The sequence below is a fragment of the Rhinoraja longicauda genome, chromosome 7 (assembly GCF_053455715.1).
Source record: "Rhinoraja longicauda isolate Sanriku21f chromosome 7, sRhiLon1.1, whole genome shotgun sequence".
Taxonomy (NCBI): Eukaryota; Metazoa; Chordata; class Chondrichthyes; order Rajiformes; family Arhynchobatidae; genus Rhinoraja; species Rhinoraja longicauda.
In genome coordinates, this window is record NC_135959.1 from 50,174,673 (window position 1) to 50,200,373 (window position 25,701).

The 25,701-nt window shown below is 43.0% G+C and overlaps 1 protein-coding gene across 1 annotated transcript in view; it reads left to right on the plus strand.

Annotated features, from left to right (window-relative positions):
* The first annotated feature begins 1,374 nt into the window (after positions 1-1,374).
* The window catches only part of edar (ectodysplasin A receptor), a 67,460-nt gene continuing 43,133 nt past the window's right edge, over positions 1,375-25,701 (plus strand). The window contains exon 1 of the mRNA XM_078402554.1: positions 1,375-1,510. The gene's annotated coding sequence lies outside the window, so the exon portion shown is untranslated. The remainder of the gene's footprint in view (positions 1,511-25,701) is intronic.

Genomic DNA, 25,701 nt, shown 5'->3' on the forward strand with positions numbered 1-25,701 from the left:
TTCCTCTCCTCCCCTCCTGTCCCCTTCTGTTTATATCCCTCACTGTGGGTTTATATTTCACTCCTTTTCTCTCCTATCTGATACTCTTTTGTCTCCTTTTCATTTCTAGTCTTAATTCACCTGCCAATCAAATCCCTCTCAACTGTATTCACCTATCACTTGCCAGGCTATAACCAATCTCCACCTCTCATTTAGCTTTTTTCTCTTCTTTCTTCCCCCCTTTGCACGTTCTCCCCGTAACTGCCTGCGTTTCCATCCACATCCCAAAGACATGTGGGTTTGTAGGTTAATTGGCCTCTGTAAAATTGCCCCCAACTTGTGTGTAGGTGAGTAAATGCAAAAGTGGGGATAAAATAGAACTAGGGTGAATGGATGATCGTTTGTAACGTGGATTCGGTGGGCCGAAGGGCTTGTTTCCATGCTGGATCTTTCATATTAATCCAATTGGGGGTGGTAAAGTGGGATACTTTCTTGCATGACTCAAACTTTCCGCTGTGCAGAGTTGTTCTGCTATATTACTTCACCACTGGGGAAAAAAGACACAAAGTGCTGGAGTAACTCCGCGATTCATGCTAATTCTTAATCCTGCCCCACCCCCCCTCCTCTACCTACGTTCCTTCCTCTAGCTTCACAATTGGCAAGTCTTCAATTCTTTTGTCTCACACCTTATGTCTTTTCATCTTAGCTTAAGAGATACAGCTTTAGATATACAGCGTTGGAACAGGCCCTGCGGCCCACCGAGTCCATGCCAACCAACGATCACCTGCACACTAGTTCTATCTTACACCCTCGGGACAATTTGCAGAAGCCAATTAACCTACAAACCTGCACGTCTTTGGAATGTGGGAGGAAGCCGGTGCATCCAGAGAAAACCCACACGATCACAGGGAGAATGTACAAACTTGCATACAGACAGCACCTGTAGTCAAGATCAAACCCGGGTTTCTGGCGTTGCGAGGCAGCAACACTACTGCTGTGCCACTATGCCAACCCTTGTCCACCATCTGCCTATTAACCCCCCACCCAACCTATATCAGCTGTTACCTGCCAGGCTCTGTCCTGCCTTTCCTCTCATCCAGCTTTTGTCCCCACCCCCTCAATCAGTCTGAAGAAGAGTCCCAACCCGAAATGCTGCCTGCCGCCGAGTTACTCCAGCGCTTTGTGTCTTTTTGTTGTTGTTGTTGTTGTTGTATGCCGGCGCCTGCAGTTAGTTCCCTGTGTTGCATTTTAGCTCACCTTCGCTTCAGTTGTCAAATGCAGCGGCGTTGCGCCCGCAGTATCGGCTGCGACCCTCTAGAGGACGCGAGTTGTCGGGACTCTCCAGAGGCGCCGGCGTCTCCAGCTGCGAAGAGGCGGCGACGTGGAGGGAGGGAGGCGGCAAAGACCCGGGCGGACAGGCTCGCACTCCCTCGCAGCACAGGCTCCAACTAACAGCAAAGTAAAGACTGCTCACAGCCCAACTTTCTCCTCCATCCGTCGCCTCTTGCTGCCCAACCACGCACGACCTCAGGTAAGTTCTTGCAGACTCATAGTTTTGCTCAGTACTTGCCTTGGCTGTGAATATTTATTGTCAAGAGTGTTTTATTCTAATAATACGTCCAGAAACGGAACCATGAAATTCTTACTCGCAGCAGCACAAAAGATATGCAAACATAGTACTGTGTAAAAGCCCTTAATAAACAAAAGTTCAGTATACATATATAAACAAAACAAATACGTAGACAATAAGAGTGCAAAAATAATGTCCCCAAGTCCATCCTTTTGCACAAATAGTTATAACATTGCGACGAGTTATTTGAGAATTGGAGGGTATGGATCAGGGTCTATTACCTTAAAACATGTAGGTCGTGTTAAACTGTAAATTAATTCAGATTGCGTTCAAGGGATTTACATACAAGGGACTGGGATATACATACTACGTAAGATGTTGGTTTAAAATTTTACAGATTGTAAATGAGAACAATTATTGTACAGGTGATCATTGCTTAAGCTTTGTTTTAACACAGCTTCACAAATCGAATGCATTCTTCTGTTACTTTTTATGTTTAAAAATATCAGAGCAAGTATATTTCAACCTTTCAAAATGCCAGTTCAAATTCCACTTTCCCGGTGCCGAATGCTTAAATGCCCACGAGATGTTTTGTCGTATTTTGATGCAGAGTTCAACACATGGTGAGACTTCACCCTTTGTCACTCCAGTTTATGTGAAATGAAGAATGAGAAAATGAAAACGTTACAATCCTTTAAAAAAAAAATGCACAGTTGGATTTGCACAATTAGTATAGACATTGTGGTTAATTAAAGTGAGTGGCTATTTTGGTTAAAATGGGTACATTCAATCTGTATCAAGATAAATTAGACTCCAGTTTGAAATCTTGACTTCATTTAGACTTTAGTGAGTTGTCATGAAAACACCTGCCTGAGATAGAACTATCTGGACATTGAATATATAAATACCTACAGTAAAGGATGTGCAAGAATGCTAGAGGCAAAATATATGTTACCATTCCATCTAAAATAAATAATCAATATTATCTGGTTGAACAAAACTTTCTTCCAAATAAATAAAGGCTTGCAGACACTGAAAGCAGTGACTGAAAGTATGTTCGGTAAATGAACTGTAACATGCTTACAGTGCTCTTGCCTCTAACAAGAAACTTCATGTTTGAACTCATCACAAATCAATGTTAATAGTCATTTGAGTATTAAGTACACAATCCTTTATAATTGTACCAGTGATGCTCACTTTATAATGGATAATTTGTTTCAGGTGTCCACGTACTATTTTTCTTTATTCTTCTTCACAGTGCCTCGATTTCAAGTCATGCTATTAAGATTTCACTTTTAAAACTGTCCAATAATCTAAGTGGTTTGAACCACAGTGATGGAAATGTTATCCCTGTTTGCTGTTAATGGGCATCCCACTATTGGGAAATATCAATCAGCAGCAAATGTTTTTTGTTATTTGATGGGGAGGGAAAGAAAATGGTGATGATTGCCATGCCTTAATGATTCTTAAACATTTTTTAAAGCAACAGGTACAAGGCTTCAAACAAGCCCATATTGTCAATGATGAATGATTTAGTGTTAAAAATCGAAGAACATGTATGCACCTTTTAAAATAACCAGTTGGATGTTTGGAATCAATAAAAATAAGGCTTCCTGACATCTTACTGCCAAAATTTCCTATATAGAGAAGAAAATTTATTTGAAAACTTTAATTTGGACTAAATAACTGGGGAAAAATGATGTCACCACATAGTATAAAATATGATAAAACATGTGAACTAATTAAGCAATGCACTAGTTACACTTTCCTTCCAATGTTGTAACATGAATTTATTTTGAGATGCTTCAGCTGCATAATCAATTTCACAAGTTTTGTTTAAACAAAATATTTCTGCAACCTGGTATAAGCTCAAAATAACTTCCACCAAGCTTATTTTGCTGGATGGAATTTGTCACCATGCATCTATCTACATATTACTAAAAGTCTCATCTTGTATATTTGTACATTTGTATGTATGTGTATATATTTGATCGCATATTTGTCTGTTCCCGAAATACAGCTAAAACGGTACACGACAGCGCAACAATTTTAGGAGGACCTTACTCACCATTGGCCTGCGGTTCAAATGGTTGTTATATTTTAGAAGTTATTCACTTCTTAAACTTTAAAAATCCCTTTTTAAACTTTAATAAATCCCTTTTTCACTTGCCCTGCCCCTGCCTGCGCAGTAATACCTCCGTGTTCAACGTCACAATGGGAACCCAACGCAGCTGGGGCCCGTTGGTCTAATACTTATGTAAGATGGCCACCGGATCCGTGCTTGCGCAGAACCCAACGGGTCCGCGCCTGTGCAGTTGGAGCCCGTTGATCTAATACTTAAGATGGCCACCGGATCTGCACGTGCGCAGTTGGGGGAGGGTTGCTGCTCGTTGGGGGGGGGGGGGGCGGGATACGCCCGAGTGACGGGAGTGGTGGCCAATGAGGGGGGGTGAGGAGAGCTCTCCTGCTGCTGGCCGCAGCGATGGCTGCAAGGGGCCGGGGTGAGTGGCTCCCTCTCTCCTTTCCTCTCCCCCCTTGCCCACCTCTGGCCCCGGGGGAGTTTTAAGGGGGGATTCACTGGGTGAGTGGTGGGGGAGGGGAGGGTGCTAGACCAATGCAGGAGAGGTTTGGGGGAGTTTTAAGGAGGGTTGAAAGGGGATCGAGTGGGTGAGGGGGTGGGGAGGGGGGGGATGAGGGGGTGGGGAGGGTGGGATAGGGGGGGGGGATAAGGGGGGTTGAGGGGGATGGAGTGGGTGGGGGGGAGGAGGGGGGGTTAGGGGGGTTGAGGGGGAATGGAATAGGTGAGGGGGGATGAGGGGAGATGGAGTGGGTGAGTGGAGGGGGAAGGGGGGAGGGGATGGTGCTAAACCAATGCAGGTTTTGGGGAGTTTTAAGGGGGGTTGAGGGCGAATGGAGTGGGCGAGGAGGGATAAGGGGGGTTGAGGGGGATGGAGTGGGTGAGTGGGGGGGGGGGGGGGGAGTGGGGGAGGAGGAGTGGGGGAGGAGAGGGTGCTAGACCAATGCAGGAGAGATTTGGCCCCAATGGATCCACTCGGGCTAGTATATTTATTACTAAAACTCTCATCTTGTGTGTTTGTCTGATTGTTTGTAGGTACCCGAAATATGTGCGTACCCGAAATACAGCCAAAACGGTACATGATAGCACAACAGTTTTAGGCCCACCTTACTCACCATTGGCCTGTTGTTCAAATGGTTGTTGTAGTTTAAAAGTTATTCACTTTGTAAACTTTAAAAATCACTTTTTAAACTTTAATAAATCTCTTTTCTACTTACCCTGCCTGTCAGCCGCGCCTGCACAGTAATACCTCCGTGTTGGACGTCACAATGGGAACCCAATGTGTCCGCGCCTGGGCAATTGGAGCCTGTTGATCTAATACTTACCTAAGATGGCCGCCGGATCCACCCGTGCGCAGTTGGGGGAGGGTTGCCGCTCCGAGGGGGGGCCGCCCGAGTGATGGCCAATGAGGGGGGGGGGGTGAGGAGAGCTCTTCTGCTGCTAGCCGTCCGGGGCTGGGGTGAGTGGCTCCCTCTCCCCCTTCCTCTTACCCCCTCCCTGGCCCCGGGGGGGGGAGGGGGGTTCAGGGGGGATGGGGTGGGTGACTGTCGTCAGTTTGGGGAGGGTTGCCGGGCCCGCAGGAGAGGTTTGGACCCAACGTGTCCACGCCCGGCTAGTATTACATAAGGGTGTTCAGCATTTAAACCTTTTCCTTGAAAGTAACAGTTGAATGAAGTAACAAATCTTTTTATTCCTTCACACATTCTATTTGTACTTTATGCTTGGTAATTTATATTTTGAAAATGAATCAACACAATAGTGGCTGTTACGACATTAGGTGGAAATTGATAATATATGGAGTTATTTGTATGGTATTAAATATCATGCCAAAGAATCATAGAAAATGTACTACACAGGAGGCATTGTCAGAGCATCTGAACTGGTGGAAAGAAGAACAACCCAGTCTAATCCCATTTCCAGGCATTGGTCCATAAACTTACAGGTCAAATGCACTTCCAAGTGCCATTTAAATGTAATGATGGTTTCTGTCTATGCCAGTCTTTCAAACAATAATTACAGGCCCTTGCTATTCTCTGGTTGAAAAGGTTTTCCAAAATCTCTTCTGCTGGGCTTCCACCAATTACTTTAAAATCTATACCCTCTGGTTTTTGGCCACTCTGATGGGGAAATAAATGCTATTTACTCTATTCAAGACCCTATAATTGTATACCCCACAATTAAGTCTTCCAATGTCCGCCTGTGTTCCAAGGAAAACGCCCACATATTTATGAACATTTCTTAATTCCTCCAATTTTCCAGCTCTGGCAACATCCTCAAGTCTCCTCTGCACCTTGCCAGCATAATTGCATCTTTCATGCAATGTACTGACTCAAACCATATGCAATTGTCATACTAAAATCGACAAACTATTGTAGCCTAACCAGTGTTGTAGCCGGTTCTGGCATAACCTCTATGTTCACGTATTCTAAGCTTCGCCTATAACTGGACAGAGTCTTTTATGGCCTTTTAAACTACCTAGTTGACCTGTGCTCTTAAGGTTTACAAAATTGCAAACTTACTGAATGACTCATTGGACTGTTCGGTCCGCGTAAGAGAAATCCAGATGGTCTACCTCTCCAGTGCTCCTGCAATATTTTTCCCTCTTCTGATACTTATCTAGTACCCTTTTGAGCGCTAGAGTTGAGCTTGCTGGCAGTCCATTACAAATCCAAAATACTTATGATGTTTCTTTTTCACCCTTTGTCACATTTGCTTCTTTTGTCAATCGCTTTCATAAGATCTCTTAGTTCTTATTCTCCCTGCCAAGTTGCAACTGTTTCTATCTTTTGATCGTACATAGTGGCAGTGGTAAGTTCCTTTACCAATTCTCCTTACAACTTCCTCTGTTTAAAAGATAAAAATGCTGGCTTCTTCAGTTTATCCACTCAAATAAAGACTCTTCTGGTAACACTACTCTTTGTCCTCTCCAAAGCCCCATCTTTCCTAAAAGTAGGTCCCTTGAACTAGGCAAAACGAGCCTATAGTAGTTGAACCAGTTTTTTTTAGGTTTAACACAAATTCCTTGCTTTTGAATTATGTGCATTTATTTATGAAATTCAGGGTACAACTGTCTTTTTTAAAGCTATTTTCTCAATCTGCCCTACCAATTTGAATAAATTATGCACGCCTAACCCAACCTCGTTGCTCTTATCCTCTTTTAAATTGTACCCTCCAGTTCACATTGCAGTTTCTCATTTTACCTAACAAATTGCAACACTCTACTTCTCTTCATTTAATCTGACTCCTATTTGCCTTCTCCTATCCTATTCCATCAGTATGTCCACAACTAAAGGAAATTGTTATCATCCTCACTGTTCACTATATCTGTAATGTCTGTGTCATCTGCGAATTTGGTAATTGTGGCAGGCTTCGGTGGAGATGCCCCTCAAACAATGGAAGGGATATCAAAACGGGGCCACATGAGTGGCAATTGTGCCTGGTATAAGGATAGTTTTGTGAACACTACCGAATATAACGCTAATGAATGTATGTACACCCGCTGAGAATCGCACGAGAGTTTTTGTGCTGTTCTTGTTCCATATGCATTTTTATTATTCTGAATAAAGTTTTTTTTGGGGGAAACAAAATGTGCCCTGAACACCCAAGACTAGGTCATTAAACTAAATATAACGCAAAGCAGTGGCTATAGAACCAGTCGACAGGGAACTCTATGGTGTACTTCTCTTCAACCTAAAATTCTACTCTGTCTACTCTGACTGTTTCATGTTACTGGGCCAATTTTCAATCTATGTTGATACTGCCCCGCTTGTTCCATCATCTTCAATCTTACTGACAAACCTATTGTGTGGCACCATATCAAATACCTTTTGCAAATCCTTATTTACCAAGTTCACTGCATTTTTGTCTATCCCTAATTATTGTTTCCAGACGTTTCCCCTTCAAGGTTAAGCTGACATCTGTAGTTAAGAACAATCTCAATCCTTTTTTAAAATATGGGACTAATTTCTGTAATTTTCTAGAGCTCGTCCACAAATCCATCAATGTTTGTAGCATTATGACCATGGCATCAGTGATTGTACTTGCCATTTCCACCTCCAAATTGTGAAGTTTAAAAGACATTTGGACATCTTGGTCCAAGTTGGGTGGAAGGGTCTATTTCTGTGCTGCATAAATCTGACTACTTTTCTTGCCTCAGTAATTAAAGCTACATCCCATCTAGACCAAGGGATAGATACATCGATCCACTGCATGTACAATTAAACCTACTAGTAACTGCTCTTTATGAATTTTTAATACGCCCATAATCTCCCCAATTACATCTTCCTCTGCACATATACGCGACCTCTTTGATCTTCCACTCCACTCAGTATGCTTCCATTTACTGTTCATCCTTTATCCTATTGCACTTCCTCAAATGCATTGTTGGGTTCCTCCACTGCCATTTTTCCACCCTGCTGACCATAATGTGTTGAAAGCTTTCTTATTGCTTGTCAACCATTTAGTCAATTTTTTTGCAAAATCTGCAGACCTTTATTAAATCATAAGCTCCATATTTATATGTGAATCATTAATGTACTGGCATCCATCCATCTATAGGAGATGATGGTGTGGCTTGACGTTGTCCTGCTTGAAGAGGGGGATTTTTCATCTGTGGTTACATCTCACTGTGCCCAGCAAAGATGAAGTGTCCTCTCCATTTGATTTGACCGCTGAGCCTGGGCAGGTAAATGGGAATACAAACTTGCCCAGCATCTGCATTCCCCTCTCGACCCGATAGGCTGATTGCAAAGGAACGGCGTGGCTGCTACATCTGGGGCCTACTCGGTTGCAGGAGCTGCTGGAAGGCGGACGCACGAGGGATCAGCCGACCGTCTCTAGGGACTCTAGCTCCAGTGCCTTTGGCTCTCCTGAGCCTTACCCACAAGGCAGCGGGGTGCTATTTAACCTATAGTTGGGACCTGGTTGATGGACGTCAGAACGTGTCCACACGCCGGTGGGCCTGCACGTCACATCTCTGGGGTCCAGAGTTCCTCCAAGATCCCCGCGCAGTTTAGACTGGGACTGAAGGTGGCCCCAGTTACCTTGTGTTGACACGAGGAGGCACTGCGAGAGTCTTGATGATGCAGAGGTCATGTACTGGCAGGGGGTGGCTTACGCACTCGGCTACCTTTTTCGCAAAAATTGCTAACCAGCAGCATCTGGATTTATATCAGGGCACTTGACACATGCAACACCCTGTGGCTCACGCCACTAATCATTAATGCACACCAGAGAAAGCAATGAGCAGTGAGTCAGATGGAACCCAATTGACAACAACCTTCCAAAAGGGACCAAAGCACAAGTGCTGGAATAACGTAGAGGGTATGGCAGCATCTGTGGAATCTTGAATCTGAATCTCATTTCAGATCGGAACCCTTATTCAGACACCAGAGATGCTGCATGACCCGCTGAGTTATTCTATCTTCAGGATACCAGAGACCATCGCAAGCCTTGTCAAGGCTTATTTTCAGGATCTGCAGCTGTGTTTCACCATGCCAGACTTTACCACCACATGGCACTGCATGGAGATTGGCATAATGGCAGGGTGTGCCATCTCCCCATTGATTTTTACAATGGCTATGGAAGTCATCATAAGGGCCTCCAAGTGGGTGGTGGGAGGCGAGCGGCTGAAGTCTGGAGTCCGTCTACCAGCCTACATGGATGACATGACAATCATAACAACAACAGCACCTTGCACCAGGCACCTTTTAGGGAAGCTTCAAGAGAACATCACTGGGGTTAGAATGAAATTTAAGCCATCCAAATCAAGAAGCATTTCTATAATCAAAGGCAAACTGACAGATCAAAGGTTTTTCATTGATCAAGAACCAATCCCAACTGTGTCAGAGAAGCCAATCAAAAGTCTGGGGAGATGGTATGGCTCTAAACTGAAGGACACTGATCAGGCAAATGAGCTGAGGCAAGAAATCATCAAAGGTCTAGCGAACATCGACCGATTCATGTTGCCTGGAAAGCTGAAAATCTGGTGCCTGCAGTTTGGGTTACTACCTCGCCTTATGTGGCCACTAACCATGTATGACATCACCCTCACAAGAGTTGAGAAGATGGAAAGAACAATCAGCTCTTTTGTGAGAAAGTGGTTAGGTGTTCCTCGATGCCTGAGCAGCGTAGGCTTGTACGGTCAGGGGGTACTTCAGCTGCCTCTCTCTAGCCTCACAGAGGAGTTCAAGTGCACTAAAGTCAGACTAGAGATGACCCTGGCAGAATCGAGGGACACTGTCATCCGAGCTGCTGCCCCAACCCTGGCAACAGGAAGGAAGTGGACGGCTAAGAATGCGACACAGCAGGCAAAATCTGCTCTCCACCAAGGCGACATGATTGGGCAAGTCCAACACGGACGAAGTGGCTTGGGGCTTGGCGGAAAGCGACCTTGCTGGAACAAGGCATCCTCACTGGAGCGCCGGAAGTTGGTCACGGCCGAAGTCCGCCGACAGGAGGAGTCGAGTAGGTGTGCCAAGGCTGTGTCGCAAGCTAAACAGGGCCAGTGGATGAGATGGGAGAGTGTGGAAAAGCGGAAGATCAGCTGGAAGGACATGTAGGAGATGGAGGCGAGCAGGATAAGCTTCCTCATTCGGGCAACCTATGATGTCCTTCCTAGCCCCAAAAATCTCAACCAATGGCTGGGCGAAGATCCATCATGCCCCCTGTGTTCAACACCAGCCACGCTTAAGCACTTCCTCACTGGGTGTAAAGTAAGCCTCTCCCAAGGACGGTACACCTGGAGACATAATCAAGTGCTCAAATGCCTGGCAGCGACTCTGGAAAGCAGGAGAACAACCAACAATGCCCTGCCGCCCAGAACAACCAACCCAGTTATGCCAATTGCCTTTGTTCGGGAGGGGGAACAAAAGCAACGGAAAATTCCACCAAGGACAAGATTTGGACAGCTGGAGGCAGCCCGGGACTGGCAGATGCTGGTGGATGTGGACCAACGGCTTACAGTTCCACCAGAGATAGCCATCACCAACTTGAGGCCTGATCTTGTCCTCTGGTCCAACTCTCAGCGCATGGTGTATTTTGTGGAGCTCGCAGTCCCTTGGGAGGATGCTGTGCAGGAAGCCTTTGAAAGAAAGAAACTGCGCTACACAGACCTTACAGCGGAGGCAGAACAGCGGGGCTGGAGAGCAAAGATCTGCCCGGTAGAAGTTGGATGTCGAGGATTTGTGGCAACATCTACCGTAAGACTGATGAAGGACCTGGGGATCAGCGGACAAGCCCTACGCCAGGCTATCAAGGAAACATCACAGGTGGCAGAGCGGAGTAGCCAGTGGCTCTGGCTGAAGAGGAAAGACCCCATCTGGTCTCCCAAATAAGCCGGCTAGGCAGATGCAGAGGGGGGTGGTTCTGGGACGCCAGAATGCACTGCTGAGCCTACTGGAGACGTCGTGGGTCCAATCAGCGAAACGTCGATGAAAGTAGGTGCCCACTTGATAACCCCAATGACGTGTCTGCCTAGCCTGTCTCAACATCGGAGGAGCATAGGTGAGTGCATAAGCCTCCCATCACTACCGGGAGCAAGTTGACATTTGGCACTTTGGATTTCTAACATCTTGTCCTGTGTATTTGGAAACATAGCACTTTGTGTTTTGGTCCAGATTCCAGCATCTACAGTTCCTTGTATCTACAAAAGGGATTATTTATTTTTACTTTTTGCTACTGAGCCAATTTTGGATTCAATTTTGCTATTAGATCCCAGGAGCCAGAATGTTTTTAACTTTTATGATCAGCCAGCCATATGGGAACATGTCAGACCCATCCATCGCATCCATCCATTGAAACCATATTCATCATATAAAACACATCCCCCATCAACTCGTTGTTTGCAGCCACAAAAAATAAAATTCATCAAATACATATTTTCCAATAACACACCCACACTGTCTCTGCTTAATCTATGGCTCTTTAAATGAAAGTTTATTCTACTTCTGAGAATAAATTGTAACAATTTTCCCACCACTGCAGTTACATTGGCCTGCAATTATTCGGTTTAATCTCTCCTCTGTCTTGAAACAATTGTCCAACATTAACTTTCCTCTAATCCATTGGCACCATTGCTGAAGGCAGAGTGGATTAAAAAGTTATGATTAGGGCTTCTATTATTTCCTCATGTCTTTTTATTCCATCTAAAATCTCAATTACTACTTCCAGCGGATAAACACACCAAGATACCTTTTTTCTTCCCTGCTACTCAAAATGCACCTTTGCCTGGACTATATTTTTCTTCTAGGCTTGGTAATACATTCAGTTTCACGGATGCTAAACACCTCAATGCTTCCCGAATAACAGGTTTATTCCAACCAATATTTCACGGGAATGTTTTATAAATGTTTTATAAATTGCATCAATTGATTTTTAATTTTTTTTAGTACTTCAATAGCTTCTGCAGAATTACAGCAGGAATTAGTTAATTTCCAGTGTAGGAACAGTTCAAAGTTCAAAAACACTTTATTTGTCCCCGTGGGGCAATTTACAAAGGCACGTAGAGTAGTACAAAAACTATTGGGGGGGGGGTGGATTAGCAGGGTGAGCACGGGACAGGGGTGGTTGGGAGTTGTGGAGCTGAACAGCCTTGGGGACAAAGGTTGCCCTTCTCCTCTGTGTCCTACAGCCTGGGCAGCGAAGCCGGCGTCCTGAGGGGAGCCACTTAAACGCAGAGAACAGGACGTGTGAGGGCTCCTGTAAAATCCTGCCAGCTGACCTTAGCATCTGCTGGTCGCACAGGGTGGAGAGGGCTCTGACAGGGAGTCCAATAATTTTGGAACAGACTTTGGCTGTGCTCTGCTGGTGGTTTCTGTTCTGAAGGCTGATGGAGTGGAACCAGCAGGTGAAGGAGAACGTGATGACGCTCTCAATGAAGAAGTAGTAAAACGTTGTGAGAATGTCCTTGCTGACCCCAAATGACGAGCTTCCTCAGGAGATACTGCCGCTGCTGGCATTTCCTGAGGATACCCTTGGTGTTGGAGGCAAATTTCAGCAGGTTGTCGAAGACTGTGCCCAGGTACTTGTATTCCTCAACAATCTCCACAGGCTTCCTGTGAATAGTGGTGATGACTGCCGCAGCTAGTTCCCTCTGCTTATTGGAGAAGGTCACTACCATCTCCTTGGTCTTGTTTGCATTTAGTTCAAGACAGGAGTTGTCGCACCACTCCACGAACTCATGAAGAGCTGAGCTGTGGTGCTGTGAGGGGCCTGAGAGCAGAGATAGGAGAACTGTGTCATCAGCGTACTTGACCAAATGACAGTTTGGCTGGGTGGACCTGCAGTCATCAGTGTACAGAATGAAGAGCAAGGGGTGAGAGGACACAGCCCTGCTGATGTGTGAAGGAGGTTGGAGAAGGTGTTATTGTCCAGCACTCTCTTTGACCTGTTGGTGAGAAAGTCCATTATCCACAGGATTAGTCGGTCATCTAGGTGGAAACGGGTAGTGAGTTTCTCTGCAAGAATGTGTGGTTGCAGGGTGTTGAACGCAGAGGAGAAGTCTGCAAACAGGAGTCTGGCTGTAGTGTTGGGGAGTTCCAGATGTTTATGTATGGTGTCTGTAATGAATGCTTTTGCGTCATCAACCCCCTCTACCCGCACAGTATGCAAACTGGAGTGGGTCCATCTGTGAGTCTGCTGCCTGAATGATTTGGTTTTTGATGACCCTCTCCATAGCCTTCATCACAAGAGAGGTGAGAGCCACAGGCCTGACTAGCTCAGACCAGCTTAGTCTACAATTAAGAAAACACTAATGAATGGCAACAATTGATTTTTTTTTAAAAACCTCCAGTATATCTGCCCGTGGGCATCTTCAGAACCAATTTTTGAAGATTAGGGAGAGATTCTGTGCATCTCGTATTTACTTTATAGAAAATAACTTGCCATTTATTGTCCATGAGATTCCCAAATTAATTTAAAAAACAAATTGCCAGAGGGTCAGGCAGCAACTGTGGAGGGAAATGGGCAGATGATGTTTCAGGTTGGAACCCTTCTTCAGACTGGTGGAGTGATTCTGCTTAATTTACTGAGTTCCTTTAGCACTCTGTTTTTGATTCGGGATCCCAGCATCTGCATTCCTTTGTGTCTTCATGTTATTCAAGTTGATCCTCAATACAACATCCATTTCACGTTGAACAGTCAAGACCATAGGTTTCTCCATGGCTCTTTTGATGTCAGTTCATTATTAGCTACTGTTTGGTATGATTTTGAAGCAGATTGAGAGGAACGATCCTTTGAGTGCCTCTCCAAAGTAGAACCCTCCATCTATCATCCAATGTTCTGTGTAACAGTATGACAGATCTTCCAATGAGTTGCCCAAACTCGCTGATTGTACACCCTTTAGAGTATGCTGTTACTTACAGTTTGAGCCCACATACATTCTCCCAACACCAAGTCAGCTCCCAGTTGACTAGTGGGTTTCTCTCTGACCATGGAAGGCTGTCCCCATCCCTGAATCAACTCAATAGCCAGTGAGACCTTGTTCCCAGGCATTGTTATTGCAAGAGAGATGGGCAGATCAGATGTAATAGCATTCCCATTCATACGCTTCCTATCCTCCTAGGTAGTAGAGGACACAAATTTAAGAGGATGGTTAAAGAAATCTTGGAGGTTTGTTGCAGTGTATCTTAAGAGAAGGTATACTCATTAGAGTTGACAGAACAGTTGTTTAACAAAGTGATAGGATGCCAATCAAGCAAGCTGCTCAATCCTGGATAATATGAAGTTTGTTAAATATTGTTCGGGCATATCCATGTTAACGCAGAATGTCCGTTGATGTCTTGCAATTAGTGGAAAGAGTTTGGGGGCTCGAATGGTGAGACACCCAAAGCAGAGTAGCTACTCTCTGATGTGCTGCGATGACTCAGTATGTTCACTGGTATACCCAAGATGTCAATGGTGGCGATTGGATGGCAATGTTGCTAAATGACAAAGTTGTTTGTTTCCTCGCACTTGTATCCCTTAAATGTTGCTTGCACTTATCATCTTAAGCGGGAACTTGGTCCAGAGCTTGCCACGTCGGTACCATCATTAACTTATTCCAGCAACTAGATGTCTGCATCTCTCAGTTTTAGCACCACCTTCCCTCACCTCTGCCCTTATTCATCTCCTTCTATTTCTGTTGTCTCCGGACAGATTAACTGCAAGTATTCACCATCCTCTTTCAGCCAACACCATGAGATTTTGTGCCAAAACTCTCTTAGTCTCCACCCTTTCACAAACATTCCCTGTGTTCTCTTGGCCCCTCTCTTCTGAAACATAAAACACGTTTGTTCCCTAATTCTGTTCCTAGGCTGTTGACCTGAAACTTGGATTTTATGTGCCTCGCATAGATGTTGCCAAACTCTCCGAGTATTTCCTATTTTCATTCTGAGATGGGAATTGGGAACCCCAAAGGACATGAGCAGTGCCTGGGAACCCAGGACCTTATTTGGGTACCAAGAGCTATTACCAGGGCTGAGAGATTCTCGCTGGGTTGCTAATTCCCTGGAGAGGACGTTGTCGCAGTGTTGCCATGGCTGGGTTAACGAGCAGTGGAGATGAAGCTGGGAAAAGTTGCTCGGGGGTAATGCATGCTTTTATTCTCTGAAGTAAAGCCAATGGGTGCTTGCAGGTGCAGAGGTAGTGGCTGCCAGGCCTAATCTGCCCCGTGCAAGTTAATCAGATGAAACAAAGTTTCTAACCCTGATTGAGGGCCTATTATTGAATATCTAATAATAGAAGGCTTTTGTTTAATTTTAAAATACAGCATGGAAAGGGGCCCTTCGGCCCACCGTGTAAAAACCATTCATACTAGTTTTATGTTATTCCACTTTCACGTCAACTTCCTACACACGGGGCAATTTTACAGAGGCCAATTAACCTACAAATGTTTTTGGGATATGGGAGGAAACTGGAGCATCCAGAGAAAAACCCCTTGGTCACAGGGAGAACTTACAAACTCCACACAGACAACACCCAAGATCAGAATTGAACTCTGGTTTCTGGCACTGAGAAGTAGCAGCTCTCCCCGCTGCACCAATATGCCACCCCTTAAGGTAGAATTATTTTTCTGTCTCCCATTTTCTGGTTATAATTAAGCAAGTTTGTCCTTTGTATGGAATTTGCAAGTCTGTTTTTATGGGGAGAGAAGTATGATGTGGTGCAATTTTGTCAAAGCTTCATTGAATCCAGAACTTGTGTGAGTTGAAAAGGCAACTTCAATCAACATAAATCCAAGACAGAGTTACAGAAAGTGTTTCCTGAATATTGACAATAATCTCAGAATTCCAATTTGTTTATCCAGCTCAAAAAGAAATGATTAAGTTCATTACTCTCCTGTTGGTTGTTAAATCACAACAACAGCCAAACACAGATTTTATAAGATCCTGGGTTTTATGACATTCTAAATAGTCAGCTATTTGGAAACTATCTTGCAGCAAAAATGTTTTCATGAGTTTCAGCAGTATGTAGGATGCAAAACTGGGATGACCTCAAGCTATTGTATCAGTGATCGATGGTCGGTGTGGACTCGGTGGGCCAAAGGGCCTGTTTCCATGCTGAATCTCTAAACATAAATGTTGGAAATTTTCACTCATGGATTTTATTCCCACAAAGTATAAAACAATAATTTAAATTAGCCAGATTCATAATAGTTTTCTCCAGTCGGCAGAGATTCACTGCTATGATATTTGGAAGAAAGTCTTTTTTACTGTGAAATTGTTGATAATTATGAATGTGACTAATCCCATTGAGTAAGGATTGTGGAATGCAAAGAAGACATTAATTAGCAACCAGTAAGAATGATTTGTGCAGAAATAAGCATTCGATGGAAAGGAAACGTGGTCGGGGTTAACAAAGGGTGGGAGCATCTGATTGTGTCCATTCTGTGGCCCAGTTGTTAATTGACAAAAATGCTTGGAAAAACAATTAAAAAGAGTTTTCAATTCGGTCTCTTGGAACAGCCAGATCCTGCATTTTACACCTTCATATTCCTTTGACTGCATACCCCTCTCTCGTCCTCATCCCAAGGTTTCAGTTCTAATTTTTTTTCTTTCCTTGTAACAGTCCCCACTAACCAACTGACTGGATGAAATCTATATCGTATCATATCATATATATACAGCCGGAAACAGGCCTTTTCGGCCCTCCAAGTCCGTGCCGCCCAGCGATCCCCGCACATTAACACTATCCTACACCCACTAGGGACAATTTTTACATTTTACCCAGCCAATTAACCTACATACCTGTACGTCTTTGGAGTGTGGGAGGAAACCGAAGATCTCGGAGAAAACCCACGCAGGTCACAGGGAGAACGTACAAACTCCTTACAGTGCAGCACCCGTAGTCAGGATCGAACCTGAGTCTCCGGCGCTGCATTCGCTGTAAAGCAGCAACTCTACCGCTGCGCTACCGTGCCAGCCTATAATAAGCGAGTTTGGTATTCTGACTGAGCATGCACAGGTCATAGGTCCCGGGGGCAAAGAATTGTCACTAGCTCCTCTGCTCCATGTAAACAAATCGTCGTTTCATCCGTCTTCTCCAGTTTTTCTCCGAATAGGTAAGAAAATACTGTTTTCAAAACTGTTAATTTAGTGTATATTTGGTTAATTAGTAAAAACTACGATGAATTTGTAGTTAATTTTTTTTGTTGCTTTACGTGGCGAGTTCCCCTCAACTCTCCCCGACTCTTTAACTTGTCCCGGAGCCGTGGAACCGCGGCGGCGGCTGCGGGGACTGGAGGCAGAAAAGAGTCGGGGAGTGTTGAGGGAACTCACCGCATAAAACAAAAAAACCCTGCGTAGTTTTTACTAATTAACCATATATGCACCAAATTAACAGTTTTGAAAACTGTACTTTCTTACCTATACGGGAAAAACTGGAAAAAACGGATGAAACGAAGATTTGTTTACAGGGAGCAGAGGAGCTAGCGACAATTCTTTGCCCCCGCAACCTATGACTTGCGCATGCTCAGTCGGAATACCAAATTTGCTTATTGGTATCTCATTATCAGAATTCGTCCTGATGCATGGTCCCAACCTGAAACTTGACACGTGCTAAAGGGACTTTGTTTTATAGATTTCTAAAAGGAAATGCAGGAAAAATCTGGAAACCAGGCTGATATAATATTACTTTTGCCTCGCTAGATGCTGCCTGATGCACTGTGTTCTAGCATTCTGTGTTTTGTTCCAGGTTCCAGAATTTCTCTTGTGTCTTCAGAGATATTGCCATTGCCTTTTCCATCCTTCCTGGCCCACCTCCCACCTCTCTGCAAATGAACACTGTTGGATTAAACATAGTGTTGGAAGAACTCGGGAACGCGGGGATCTTTCTGACCTGGATTGCTTCCATCGCCCGAAGGAGGCCAAACACATGACAAACCCCCCCTACCCACTTTCCCGTGCACACTCTCCAAATGCACCCATTTCTCCCACCATCTCTCATCTCCCTATCACCCTGCTCCTTTTAATTCCTTCATACACATATCCCATCCCCGAGTTCTCCATTTCCCTTTTCACCCCCCCCTTTTTTCCCCTCCCCGGTCCCCTTCCATCCATATCCCGCTTTCTGGTTTTACATTTCACTCCTTCTTTCCTTATCGGACATCCTTTTATCTCCTTTTCATCTCTCACTTTTGTCACTTACTCCATCCATCTGCCAATCATTCCCTCTCCGTATCCATCTATATTTGATGATAGACTCAAAAAGCTGGAGTAACTCAGCGGGACAGACAGCATCTCTGAAGAAAAGGAATGGAGTGGCGTTCCGGGTCGGGTCGAGACCCTTCTTCAGACCATGTCAGGTTTTGTCCTGTCCTCTCCTCTGTCTTCTAGCTTTCTCCCCACTACTACAATCAGCTTGATAGGACCTGACCCGAAACATGGCATGTCCATTCCCTCCACAGATGCCGCCTGACCTGATGAGATCCTCCAGCAGTGCTTGAGTGTTTTGCTCAAGATTCTGCATTACTTGTATTTCAAAATAACTTTTCAGCTTCCAAGTTCAGATAAAAGACCTGAAACAGTAACTGTTTCTCTTTCCACAAATACTGGCGTGTATCTAGCAATTTCAATTTTGATATCACCGAGTAAGATGTTTCAAATGATTTTGTCTGGCACTCCAGATTCACTTGGAATATCCTGGGTTTGATTCCTGGCCTATTCGCAACCAATGTGATAGTCTATTGGCATTTTACATTGATATGGAGGGATATGGATTAGGTGCAGGGAGAGAAGATTAATTTAACTTGGCATCATGTTTGTCAAGGACATTGGGCCAAAGAGTCTGTTCCTATGCTGTCCTGTTCTATGTTCTATAACAGTTTTCAGTGTCTTAGGGGTTAGACTGGAAAGATTTGCTGGAGTTTAATTTTAGTTTTAGTTTAGTTTATCATACTCCACACAGACAGCACCTGTATAAGGATCGAACTATGGTTTCTGGCGCTTTAAGGCAACAACTCTATTGCTGTGCCATCATGCGGTCCCATTGCTAAGCATTACTGATCATTGCTCAGTTATCCTATGGGTATATTAATTTATGTAATGAATTAAGGCTTAAGTTTCACCAAGGAAATCTTCTGGAATTTTTTGAGGATGTAACTAGGAAAATTGACTGGGGAGAGCCGGTGGATGTAGTGTACCTTGACTTTCAGAAAGCCTTCGACAAGGTCCCATATAGAAGATTAGTGGGCAAAATTAGAGCACATGGTATTGGGGGTAGGGTACTGACATGGATAGAAGATTGGTTGGCAGACAGAAAGCAAAGAGTGGGGATAAATGGGTCCCTTTCAGAATGGCAGGCAGTGACCAGTGGGGTACCGCAAGGCTCGGTGCTGAGACCGCAGCTATTTATAATATACATCAATGACTTGGATGAAGGGATTAAAAGTACCATTAGCAAATTTGCAGATGATACAAAGCTGGGTGGCAGTGTGAACTGTGAGGAAGATGCTATGAGGTTGCAGGGTGACTTGGACAGGTTGTGTGAGTGGGCGGATGCATGGCAGATGCAGTTTAATGTGGATAAGTGTGAGGTTATCCACTTTGGTGGTAAGAATAGTAAGGCAGATTATTATCTGAATGGTGTCAAGTTAGGAAAAGGGGATGTACAACGAGATCTGGGTGTCCTAGTGCATCAGTCACTGAAAGGAAGCATGCAGGTACAGCAGGCAGTGAAGAAAGCCAATATTCATAACAAGATGAGTTGAGTATAGGAGCAAAGAGGTCCTCTGTAGTTGTACAGGGTTGTACTAAGTAGTTCCATGGCCACATCTCCAGATGATTACATTTCTTTCACAGATCACCTTCACCAAATCAAAGCCTTGGGGATATAAGATTTCAATTTCAAAATGAACGGAACAGACAAAAGCATTAAAGATGTCCAAGCTTCTAGTGTATCTGAACTGAAAGAAACTCAAACCAGTAAAAAATATTAGCAAAATTAAAACATAAATGTATACAAAATATTTTTATATAAATGTCCTTCAATAAGTTTTCATTCTCACATATGCAGCAGCAGGAGATGAAGAAAGTATTTGCGCAAGGAATTCACAAGAACAAATCTTTGAAAGAAAAATAAAATGGATTTAGGCAATGGAATGGAACTAAATCAATCATCCTTTTTACAAGGTGGATCAGGCATGATAGTTCAAATGGCTCTGTTTCATTCAGTCATATCCCAGGGGGTAAATGTCCACAGGAGTTCTGAGCACTCACCATTTTATCAGGACTTGGCTAATCCCATTTGCAGTTGCAGAGGCATTAACCCAATGGTTCTAAATAACAGAGAAGGATGACTGGATGAGAAAGAAAAAAAAGAAATTTATGAATTTAATTCAATACATTGAAGTATTTTGGACGTTACTAGTGAGGCCGGTGTTCCCCCCGTTCCCCCCTTCCCCCATCCTCCCCCCTTCCCCCATCCTCCCCCCCCTTCCCCCATCCTCCCCTCCTCCCCATCCTCCCCTCCTCCCCCATCCTCCCCCCCTTCCCCCATCCTCCCCCCCGAATGTGTTCAGCTACTTCAGGGGGCAGGTGCGAGTTAATTGCATAGGTCAAACCAAGTGAGTGGCACATTTCCTTCTTGCAAAGACATTATTTGAAGTAGAAAATTGTTCTGACAATCTAGTGCGCATTATCACCATTAATGACGCTGACTTTTCTATTTAATTACCTGAATTTAAATTCCCCTGTTATCGTGATGGAATTGAGACTTGTCTCTGGACTAATTCTTTCAGCACCAAGCTGCAAGAGAGAGGTAGGGATGGGGCAAAGTCTGGTGTCCTTACAACCATGCTACCTTATTTATTTTGTAGCCTTTTTATTCAACTTTATTAATTTTACAAGCAGTTCAAATAACTTTTTTTGCTAATGATAAGCAAAATTGGAACAACAACCTTTTTGAAGATCCTCCTTTTGGCTTGCAAAGATAAACAGATTGGTTCAGATCAGGGAGGCCCTTCTGCCCAAATAGGTTCTGGTGATATACTTCCGCATTCTAATGTACATGGATCTTGATTTATTTCAGATTTGATCCAGAAATGGGTTAGATCAGGTTGTTAATCATCTTTATTCGTAAAAAGAAAATTATGCAAAATAAAAGAAAAAACAAAGTGCTGGAGGAACTCAGTGGGTCAGGCAGTGTCTGTGGAGGGAAATGGACACATGATGCTTCGGGTCAGGACCCTTCTTTGGATTGAAATAGGGAGAACAAAGGTGCAAAAGAGAGGTAGGGATGGAGCAAAGCCTAGCAAGTGATAGATAGATATGGGAAAAGGGGGCGATTGGCAAATGGATGGAGTAAGTGACTAAGGCTAGATTGGAAAGGATGTCAGATATGGAAGGAAGAGGACGAGTGAAATGTGAAGCTGGATGGAGTGATATGGATGGAAGGGGACAAGGCAGGGGAAAGGGGGGACTCTGAACAGAGAGGTTGAGATGAGCAGAAGGAGCAGGGGAAAGGAACATAGTGGTGTGCTGAGGGAAAGGTGTGTGTACTGGGTGGGGGCTGAGAATGGAGGTGGGGGGGGGGGGGGGGTGGAGGTTTATCTTAAAGTTAACAAATTCAACATTCATGCCTTTGATTTATAGGCTGTGCAATGCAAAATACGAGATGCTGTTTTTCCATTTTTATTTTTTAAGATTCCAGCATCTGCAATCTGTGTTTTCACATTGCTAAATGGGGTTCCGAATGCAACTCTGATTAACAAAATATCCCAAGTAGATGCAAATGATACCTTACAACAGTTACTAAAAAATGATGCATGGCTTTGGAGAGAAGTGTTTTACCTTTTAATCTTATTTAGAATGATTTTTGCCAAATCCATTTTCCTTTGCACATGGAAGTCACTAACAGCTTGTGACTGAATGTCTGTCATTCAGATACAATACCCTAATAGTATTGTCAGAGGAACATTGACACAAAACATTTGCTCCAGTTTTGTTAAATGCTGTTAATCTTAATCATAAACATTAACATTTATTTAAAATATTTAGTCTTATTTACTCAAAGTATTGATGATTCCCCATGCCTTTACTTTTCAGTTTATGAGGGCTTATAATTCATTTCCAGAGGCAACATCTGTAGTTGAAGTAAAAAGACATGTCCCAGCAAACAGTTTGAGTAACCATGTCCAACCCTCGGTTTGCAAAACCATCAATCTCCTCGTCTTCAAACACCAGTGTGCATTCCAGACTTGCAAGCTTGTACCTTTTATATATAAATTTGCAGGCTGGAATATGATGGAAATTGAGTGGGTGTGTGCATTTAGTCTGATAATAAGGGCGAGGCCTGAATTAGAGCAATTTGGCCAGATCCACATTTCCTCTGAAAATGGATTTAAAGCTGTTCTTCTTGTGACGACATTCCTACTTGGACTTTGTGGACCATAACAAGAAAAAAACCATGAATTATACTTACACATTTTAAAGAATGAAAAAAATACTTTGAAAACTTGCGTAAAGTCTACAATTAATAACAATCAAGAATTAAGTAGGTAAACCAATTTCTTTCATGTGTGACGAGCCTTTAAACACTTCATCGGTTATTAACTTCAAAAGACAGACTTGCAAGGTATAGGTTACATACAAATGTTTAATCAATTATATACAGTAGGTAATATTTTGTAATTTTTTTTATAGTAACAAACAAAAGAACTGCAAGTATATTTACATTTAACGATTTAAAAAAATGAATGTCCACCAATTTTCTTTATTAAAAATCTAACCGGTAAAGTAAAAAATATTCCAGATACCTGTTTGTTCTATCTTGTCAACACTGTTCTACCACATGAAAGAAATATTATTTTAATTATAGCTAACAATCTTGGCAGACTATACAGTTTTATCCTTGTAGCTTTAAGGTACTCCATACATCAAAAGGTTTCTCCTTTTACTTTAGGGTATAAAAACCTTAGCTCCACACAAAGGTTTTAGGTTTCACAGACACTAGAAAGGATGTTGGGGCTTATTTTACTTGATAATTTATCCTAGAATGTCTGTGTCAAAAGAAATAAAATAAAATAGTACTTGGCTTTTTTAAAAATGGATAGAGTGCCCTGGACACCACACACTCATTTTTCACATTGTTTATTAGTTGGAATATTGTAATTTTTTTCAATACTTTAAATGTAGTGTTGTGCTGCAAATAGGTTTAGATTTAGTTTTATTATTGTCATGTGTACCGAGGTACAGTAAAAAGTTTTGTTTTGCATGCTATCTCAACAGATCAGATATACTATATATAAATACAATTGTTAACTCAAGTACCATCAAAGATAGAGTGCAGAATATAGTTCTTAGCATTGAAGCGCATCCGTTCCATAGACAAAGTTCCATGTCCGCATTAGGGTAGAGGTAAATTGGACAATACCCCAGGAAGAACCATTCAGAGCCTGATAACAGAGGGGAAGAAGCTGTTCCCGAGTCTAATGGTGTGCGCTTTCAAGCTTCTCTACCTTCTGCCAGATAGGATCTGGGAGAAAAAGGAATGACCGGGGTGAGACAAATGCTTGATTATGTTGGCTACTTTTCCGAGGCAGTATGAAGTGAGGATTGAGTCAATGGTGGGGAGTTTGGTTCGCAAGATGGACTGGGCTACATCCACAATACTCTGCAATTTCTTAGTCTTGGGCAAGAGTTGTTCCCCAAATAAGCTGAGATGCAACCCAGCAGTATGCTTTCTTCGGTGCTCCTTAGATGTTTGTAAGAGTCATTGGAGACATGCCAAAAGTTTATATTGTTGTAACATGCTTAAATTAATTGGTCATATTCCATCACATTAATGCAATAAAATGTATACCAAAATTAATGGAATGCAATAGTTTTTCATGGCAAAGTGATCATTTAGTGTATGGGAGAAAGTAATAATATATTTAAAAATATGAGAATCAAAACTAAAGCTACTGTAGCCATTTAGTTGGGATTGAAATCTGATTGTGTTGTCCATAAAATCACAAAGAATCAATAAATCTTAATGTACCAAAGGAGGTCACTTGGTCTATCATGCAATTGCCAGCTTTATCCCATACCCTAGTCTTTTCTCTGTAACCCTAAAGAGTTATCCTCTGCAAAAATACTCTTTCTTGAACTTTCCTTTTGAATCGTCTCGCACTACTCTCTTGGATCAAAACCTCTGAATCTTAACAACCCTCCACTAGTTTCTTCGCCAGTTATTTTAAATCTTTGACCTCTGATAATGAATCTATTTCCTTGATAAGGTAGTTTCACTATACTTGCTCTCACAAAATACTTGTGAATGATTACACCAATTTTAACCCTTTCCTTTCAGGAGAACGATAGCTTTTCCAGTCTTTCTACATTGTATGATCGTCACCCTAGATGTTGATTAGCTGGTAAGTGTTATCAAGTGGCGCAACTGGTTGAACTGCGACCTCACACAGCACACCAAGAGATTTGATCCTGACCTTGGGTGCTGTCTGTGTGGAGTTTGCATGTTCTTCCTGTGAGCACATTGGTTTCCTCCGGTGCTCCGGTTTCCTCCCACGTCCCAAAGATGTGTGGGTTTGTAGATTAATTGGCTTCTGTATATTGCCCCAAGTGTGTAGGTAGTGGATGAGAAAATAGAATAACAGAACTGGTTTGAACGAATGATCGATGGTGGGCGTGGGCTAAAGGGCCTGTTTCCATGCGGTATTATTTAAATTCAAATGGTCCTAGAGGGCTTGAGAGGGTTGGAGGCATTGTACGAACTGCTGCATGGAATAGTGGGTTTGGAAGAGGGTGCTGATAGAATAAGCCATGCCAATAAAATGGCTGCAAGCCCTTCCCAGCCACCAGAGCCACACCCTATGTCTTACCATATCTCAAAACTGTTGAATGCTTCTAAATATCCCCGATTATTATAAAGAGATACAAACCATTAAAATAAAACATTTAATTTTTTTTTTTTTAAATATGAAAAATTAGAACACTTGAAAAACAAAATCAAATTCAAACTGAAGCAAACTTAAGTTCGAAAAGCAAAATGAAGCCATTCAGCCCATCAAGCCTACTTCAATTGGCTGATCTATCTTTCCCTCTCAACCCCATTCTCCCGCCTTTGAGGATTAAAGCAATTAAAATAGATAAAAGATTAAATTATGTAAATTAAAAATGTATTAAAATTACTTAATACTTCAAAAAATAAAAATTAAGACAACGTAAATTTACGTTCTAGATAATTCTGCTGTTCCTCTCCATTCAAACCAATGTGCTGAGTCCTCCTGTGCCTGCTTCAACCTGTATCGATTCAGTGGGTACATCTCCCAGCATTAGTGCTGATCAGTTCAGCAAATCTGTGCTCTGGCAATGTTGAACAAAGCTAGCAATGGATCCAGCAAATTCTGCTCTTACCAATTTTCCTGACCAGTATTTTTCTTTAATTAGAAAGGCATCTTGGTCTAGTTTAAAGATACAGCACAGAAACAGACCCTTTGGTCCACCGAGTCCACGCTAACCAGTACTAGCACTATCTTACATAGGGACAATATACAATTTTTGCCAAAGCCAATTAACCTACAAACCTCTATGTCTTTGGAATGTGGGAGGAAACCAGAGAACCCTGAGAAAACACAAACGGTCACAGGGAGAACATACAAACT